The sequence below is a fragment of the Melanerpes formicivorus genome, unplaced genomic scaffold, assembly GCF_026170545.1.
Source record: "Melanerpes formicivorus ecotype bairdi unplaced genomic scaffold, bMelFor1.0.p_v2 SCAF_676, whole genome shotgun sequence".
NCBI classification, from domain to species: domain Eukaryota; kingdom Metazoa; phylum Chordata; class Aves; order Piciformes; family Picidae; genus Melanerpes; species Melanerpes formicivorus.
In genome coordinates this window covers 1,939-9,359 of record NW_027143028.1, presented here as the reverse complement: position 1 = coordinate 9,359, position 7,421 = coordinate 1,939, and the positions used below count along the sequence as shown (strand labels likewise).

The window sequence follows — 7,421 nt, the reverse complement described above, 5'->3', positions numbered from 1 at the left end:
GCTTGGCGGCAGCTTCTGTTGCTGGGGGGTATGGGGTGGTTGCTTGTCTTGGCGGCGGCCTATGTGGCTTGGGTGGGGGGGCTGTGGCTGGCGCGGCGGCGGCCTCTGTTATGACTGGGGTGGGTGGGATGCGTGGCTGGTTTGGTGTCAGCATCTGTTATTGGGTGGGGGTTGGGGGGGTGGCTGGCGTGGGTGGCGGTGCCCTCTGTGGTTTGGGGGGGTTGAGGGGTGGCTGGTGCGGCAGTGGCAGCTTCTGTTGCTGGGGTGGGGGGGGGTTGGCTGGCTTGGCGGCAGCAGCCTCTGTGGTTGGTTGGGGGGGTGGCTGGCTTTTTGGCGGTGGCCTCTGTTGGTTGTGGGTGGGTAGGGGGGTGGCTGGCTTTTTGGCAGTGGCCTCTGTTACTGGGTGGGCCGTGGGGTGGGGGCTGGCTTGGCTTGGCGGCGGCCCCTGTTATTGGGTGGTGGAGTGGGGGGGTGGCTGGCTTGGCGGTGGTGGCCTCTGTTATTGGGTGGGAGGGGTGGGATGCGTGGCTGGTTTGGCGGCAGCCTCTGTTATTGGGTGGGGGAGTGGGGGGGTGGCTGTCTTGGCGGCGGCGGCCTATGTGGTTGGGGGTGGTGGCTGGCTTTTTGGCGGCGGCCTCTGTTGGCGTTGGGTGGGTGGGGGGGTGGCTGGCTTTGCAGCAGCGGCCTCTGTTATGGGGTGGTGGGCTGGCTGCCTGGCGGCAGCAGCATTTTTTGTTGGTTGGGGGTTTGGCTGGCTTGGCAGCAGCGGCCTCTGTTGGGCGGGGAGTGGGATGCGTGGCTGCCTTGGCAGCGGCCTCTGTTGTTGGGTGGGGGATAGGGGTGGTGGCTGGTTTGGCGGCAGCCCATGTTTTTGGGTGTGTGTGGGGTGGCTGGCTTTTTGGCAGCGGCCTCTGTTACTGGGTGGGCCGTGGGGGGGGGCTGGCTTGGCTTGGTGGCGGTGGCCTCTGTGGTTGGGGGGGGGGGGCTGGCTTGGCGGCGGTGGCCTCTGTGGTTGGGGGGGGGGGGCTGGCTTGGCGGCGGTGGCCTGTGTTGGGAGGGGGGGGGGACTGGCTTGGTGGCGGCGGCCTCTGTTGTGACTGGGGTGGGTGGGATGCGTGGCTGGTTTGGCGGCGGCCTCTGTTATTGGGTGGGGGTTGGGGGTGGCTGGCTTGGTGGTGGCGCCCTCTGTGGTTTGGGGGGGGTTGGGGGGTGGCTGGCTTGGCGGCGGCAGCTTCTGTTGCTGGGGGGGGGGTGGGGGGGTTGCTTGTCTTGCCGGCGGCCTATGTGTTTGGGTGGGTGGGGGGGCTGGCTTGGCGGCGGCCTCAGTTTGGGGGGCGTGGCTTGGTGGCGGTGGCCTCAGTTGGATCCAACTGAAAGGTCCTTTTGGAGCCCCTCCAGAGCCTCCCCATATACCTCTCTGTGTGCCCGAATTCCCCTTTGATACCCCCAGATCCACCTTAGATGCTAGCAGGCCCCTTAAGAGCGGGGGCAGCACTGACCAGGTAGGGGATTCTCACCCCTGTGTGTGGGGGGAGGCTTCGCTGGGCTCTCCTCAGAGGTTACTTCCATTCAAATTAAAGAGACCAAAACCCAAAGAAACCTCAGGACAAAGAATAAAGGCAAAAGAAACAAAGGATCCCCCCCCCAACACACACTGAGGAGGGTTCCCCCTCTTTAATTCCTTGAGACCCATTTCGTAGTTCTGTTTTCAAACTGCTTTGCTCTGCTTGCAATCGGCTTCTACCTGCTAGCAGCCTTTGTGTGTAACGGAAGAGACGCAGCGGGGGTGAGTTCAGAGCCTTGTTACCTGGCACTTAGTGCCAGTCCTGACTACCTATATGAACAGGAGAGATTGGCAGTCTTAGGGCGAGTCGGCTCGGCTCTCTGTGAAGCCGGAGGATTTCCTTCCCCCGAACAGACGGCGGCTCCGCCCAGCCGGGCTGCCTCTCACCAAGCGCGCCGGGGCTCGGCTCCCCCGGGCGCCAGCCGGCTCCGCCGAGGTCTGCTCTCCGCTCGTCTTCCTTTAGCTTCCGTGGGTTCCCTTCGTCCGGCTGAGCTCCGCACCAGGTTAGTGCCAGCCTCTGTCGCTGTCCGCGGTTCCCGTGTAGGTGCTCTGAAGGTTCGATACGCCTGAATGTTCTAGGAGGGGATTAAAAGCCCTAAGACTTCACATAAGTCGCTGGTAAGAAAAGGAGGAAAACTATCTGCAGAAACCAGGAAAACGTGCAGCAGACTTCTGGGAAATAGTCCAACCTCCTCTTTCACAGAAGTAAGGTGAGTTTGTGAAACCGCTCGGCTCCAAGACCTTTAGGAGAGATCCCACAGCCGTCCAGGGCTGTAGCGAGCCCTATAGAACTCCGGCAGTTACCCGAGCCGTGGCGTTCGTCTTTTCCCCCAGATCGGTTTCCGAGGACCGCGGCGGGACCCCTCTCCGTCGGGCCGCGGGGCCCGCCGAGGCGCAGGACCTCTCCGGGCGCCCCCTTAGAGGCTTCTCAGGCAGAGCTCTTTTAACTCAGTCAGATCACCCCAGGAAGAGACAAGAGCCTTCAGGCAGGAAAAGGACTGCTGTCAAGGGAAAGGGGTAACGTGTAAGCCCTAAGGGGGCGTCCCACAAGGGAGAAAGGCAAATCGCTGCCACAGGTAAGAGCCCTCGGGGTGGAACCAGGGGGTTCCACTAAGCATTCCAATGGGGGAGACTGCAAAGGTTTTCATATAGCAATTGACCCTATTCTTTACTATCCATGTAAACAGGAAAGTTTCAGTTTTAGGGTGAGTCGGCATAGCGCTTTCAGCGAAGGAAAAGATTTTTCCTCGCCTCAGCCGGCGGCGACTCAAACTCCCCGCGGCAGCTCACCCGCGGGGCCCCCCGAGACGAGGAGAGGCGAACCGAGGCGAACGGAACCGGACGGAACCGGCGCGGGGCTCCCCGAGGCGAGGCGGAAGGAACCGGCACGTTGGGGGCTTGGCGGGGCTCAGCTCCTCGCTCAGATTCTTCCCGGTTTCCTCGGGCTCCCTTCCAGGTAAGCGCCAGCCTCTGCCGCTCTCGGGGGTTCTTACGTAGCAGCTCGTTTGAAACGCTTGCACGTTCTCGGAGGGGATTAAAATCCCTAAGAGGCCAGCTAACCCTGACACCCCTCTCTTGCAACTTCATAGCTCTGCTGTTTAACTAGGCGCAGCAGTCTGGTATTAATTTGTCTGAAAAGAGGCTTTGAAATGCGCTGCATGGGGTTCTGAAAGACGTAAACTTACAGTGCGTATCTCTAGTACACAACAGCTCACGGATTTTCCTTTGCGTTGTAGGGTTTTTGAACACTCACCGGTTTCGGCGTTGGGTTGGTTTTTCTCGGAACGGAAAACCTGCCGAGCGGAGGCCGGCGGGGCGCTTCCCACGCGCGGCGGCAAGAGACGCCCCCCCGACCGCTCAGCGTAAGTCCGCCGCTTTCAATCGATTCCCCTTTGGTAGGTACGTTGCCAAAATTGGCTTTGCTCTACGCGCAAATCGCTTTTCCGTTCCGGCATCACTTGCATCTCAGAGAGGAGATCCGGTGGGGGGGGTAACTTCAGAGCCTCTTTACCGTCGCAATGAATACCATTCCTGAATATCTCTATAGAGAGGAGAGGATTGTAGTTGGATTTATAGTCTCGGGGCGAGTCGCCTCGGCGCTCTCAGGCAAACGAGAGGGTTTTCTTCCCCTAAAAGGGCGGCGCGGCTCGGCTCGGCGGCTCGGCTCGGCGGCTCGGCTCGGCGGCTCGGCGCGGCGGCTCGGCGCGGCTCGGCTCGGCGGCTCGGCGCGGCTCGGCTCGGCGCGGCTCGGCTCGGCGGCTCGGCTCGGCGCGGCTCGGCTCGGCGGCTCGGCTCGGCGCGGCTCGGCTCGGCGGCTCGGCTCGGCTCGGCGGCTCGGCGCGGCGCGGCTCGGCTCGGCGGCTCGGCGCGGCGCGGCTCGGCTCGGCGGCTCGGCTCGGCGCGGCTCGGCTCGGCGGCTCGGCGGCTGCGAAGTATCTACTTAGCAATCGATCCCATTCTTTCCTGTCGATGTAAACAGTTGTTTTATTTTTTCAGTCGGTTTTCAGTCGTAGGGTATGTGTTGCGCAATCGGCGGGTGAGGGGGAAAACAGTTCCTATCGGCATGTAAACTAAGGAGCCAAAAAATCCCAGATGATGTAAAAAAGCCCAAAGCAAAGCGACGACCCTCGCGGCACAAAGGAAGACCCCCCGTTCCTGAGCAATCGTTACACATTTCATAGATGTTTTCAAGCCGTGCGTTACCGTATTTGGAATTCGTTTTTACATTACAGAAGCCTTGGTATTTAACAGGACAGATCCAACGGGGGCAATTGCAAAGCTTCTTATGTAGCAATTGGTAATACTCTTGACTATCCACAGAAAAAGCAGGTATTTTTAGCAGGATTTTCTGTTGACGAAACGACGCGGGGCTCTCTGAAACGAAAAGACGAAACGTTGCAATGCTGGCCTGAAATGAAATGGTGTGGGGCTCTCTGAAATGAGACCAAGTGAAATGGTGCAATGCTGGCCTGAAATGAAGTGGTGTGGGGCTCTCTGAAATGAGACCAGGTGAAATGGAGCAATGCTGGCCTGAAATGAACTGGTTGTGGGGGCTCTCTGGACTGACAAGAGGTGAAATGTTGCAATGCTGGCCTGAAATGAAGTGGTGTGGGGGCCCTCTGAAATGACAAGAGGTGAAATGGTGCAATGCTGGCCTGAAATGAAACGATGTGGGGGCTCTCTGAAATGAGACCAGGTGAAATGGTGCAATGCTGGCCTGAAATGAACTGGTGTGGGGCTCTCTGAAATGAGACCAGGTGAAATGGTGCAATGCTGGCCTGAAATGAAACAGTATGGGGGCTCTCTGAAATGAGACCAGGTGAAATGGTGCAATGCTGGCCTGAAATGAAATGGAGTGGGGCTCTCTGAAATGAAATGATCAAATGGTGCAATGCTGGCCAGAATTGAAATGGTGTGGGGGCTCTCTGAAATGAGACTAGGTGAAATGGTGCAATGCTGGCCTGAAATGAAACGGTGTAGGGGCTCTCTGAAATGAGACCAGGTGAAATGGTGCAATGCTGGCCAGAAATGAAACAGTATGGGGGCTCTCTAAAATGAGACCAGGTGATATGGTGCAATGCTGGCCAGAAATGAAACGGTATGGGGGCTCTCTAAAATGAGACCAGGTGATATGGTGCAATGCTGGCCAGAAATGAAACGGAGTGGGGCTCTCTGAAATGAAATGATCAAATGGTGCAATGCTGGCCTGAAATGAAACGGTATGGGGCCTCTCTGAAATGAAATGATCAAATGGTGCAATGCTGGCCTGAAATGAAACGGCATGGGGGCTCTCTAAAATGAGACCAGGTGATATGGTGCAATGCTGGCCAGAAATGAAACGGAGTGGGGCTCTCTGAAATGAAATGATCAAATGGTGCAATGCTGGCCTGAAATGAAACGGTATGGGGCCTCTCTGAAATGAAATGATCAAATGGTGCAATGCTGGCCTGAAATGAAACGGCATGGGGGCTCTCTGAAATGAAATGATCAAATGGTGCAATGCTGTCCAGAAATGAAACGGTATGGGGGCTCTCTGAAATGAGACCAGGTGAAATGGTGCAATGCTGGCCTGAAATGAAACGGAGTGGGGCTCTCTGAAATGAAATGATCAAATGGTGCAATGCTGGCCTGAAATGAAATGGACTGGGGGCTCTCTGAAATGAGACCAGGTGAAATGGTGTAATGCTGGCCAGAAATGAAACGGAGTGGGGGCTCTCTGAAATGAAATGATCAAATGGTGCAATGCTGGCCAGAATTGAAATGGACTGGGGGCTCTGTGAAATGAAATGATCAAATGGTGCAATGCTGGCCAGAATTGAAATGGACTGGGGGCTCTCTGAAATGAAATGATCAAATGGTGCAATGCTGGCCAGAATTGAAATGGACTGGGGGCTCTCTGAAATGAAATGATCAAATGGTGCAATGCTGGCCAGAAATGAAACGGAGTGGGGGCTCTCTGAAATGAAATGATCAAATGGTGCAATGCTGGCCTGAAATGAAATGGAGTGGGGGCTCTCTGAAATGAAATGATCAAATGGTGCAATGCTGGCCTGAAATGAAATGGAGTGGGGGCTCTCTGAAATGAAATGATCAAATGGTGCAATGCTGGCCTGAAATGAAATGGAGTGGGGGCTCTCTGAAATGAAATGATCAAATGGTGTAATGCTGGCCTGAAATGAAACGGTGTGGGGGCTCTCTGAAATGAAAAGAGTTGAAATGGTGCAATGCTGGCCTGAAATGAAATGGAGTGGGGGCTCTGTGAAATGAAATGATCAAATGGTGCAATGCTGGCCTGAAATGAAACGGTATGGGGGCTCTCTGAAATGAAATGATCAAATGGTGCAATGCTGGCCTGAAATGAAATGGTATGGGGGCTCTCTGAAATGAAATGATCAAATGGTGCAATGCTGGCCAGAAATGAAACAGTATGGGGGCTCTGTGAAATGAAATGATCAAATGGTGCAATGCTGGCCTGAAATGAAATGGACTGGGGGCTCTGTGAAATGAAATGATCAAATGGTGCAATGCTGGCCTGAAATTAAATGGACTGGGGGCTCCCTGAAATGAAATGATCAAATGGTGCAATGCTGGCCAGAATTTAAATGGTCTGGGGGCTCTCTGAAATGAAATGATCAAATGGTGCAATGCTGGCCTGAAATGAAATGGACTGGGGGCTCTCTCAAATGAAATGATCAAATGGTGCAATGCTGGCCTGAAAGGAAATGGTATGGGGGCTCTCTGAAATGAAATGATCAAATGGTGCAATGCTGGCCAGAATTGAAATGGACTGGGGGCTCTCTGAAATGAAATGATCAAATGGTGCAATGCTGGCCAGAATTGAAATGGTGTGGGGGCTCTCTGAAATGAGACCAGGTGAAATCGTGCAATGCTGGCCTGAAATGAAATGGACTGGGGGCTCTCTGAAATGAAATGATCAAATGGTGCAATGCTGGCCTGAAAAGAAACGGAGTGGGGGCTCTCTGAAATGAAATGATCAAATGGTGCAATGCTGGCCTGAAATGAAATGGAGTGGGGGCTCTCTGAAATGAAATGATCAAATGGTGCAATGCTGGCCAGAAATGAAATGGAGTGGGGCTCTCTGAAATGAAATGATCAAATGGTGCAATGCTGGCCAGAAATGAAATGGACTGGGGGCTCTGTGAAATGAAATGATCAAATGGTGCAATGCTGGCCTGAAATGAAATGATCAAATGGTGCAATGCTGGCCAGAATTGAAATGGACTGGGGGCTCTGTGAAATGAAATGATCAAATGGTGCAATGCTGGCCAGAAATGAAATGGAGTGGGGGCTCTGTGAAATGAAATGATCAAATGGTGCCATGCTGGCCTGAAATGAA

General features: G+C 55.0%; 1 long non-coding RNA gene across 2 annotated transcripts; it reads left to right on the top strand.

Moving 5' to 3' along the window:
* Positions 1-1,313: 1,313 nt before the first annotated feature.
* LOC137460606 (uncharacterized) lies at positions 1,314-3,558 on the top strand. Of its 2 annotated transcripts, XR_010992938.1 has the most exons (5): positions 2,018-2,067; positions 2,144-2,274; positions 2,399-2,640; positions 2,752-3,020; positions 3,301-3,558. It is a non-coding gene; the product is annotated as an uncharacterized lncRNA (long non-coding RNA). The 2 variants fall into 2 exon arrangements; XR_010992937.1 differs by having other exon boundaries at positions 1,314-2,274.
* Positions 3,559-7,421: the final 3,863 nt, after the last annotated feature.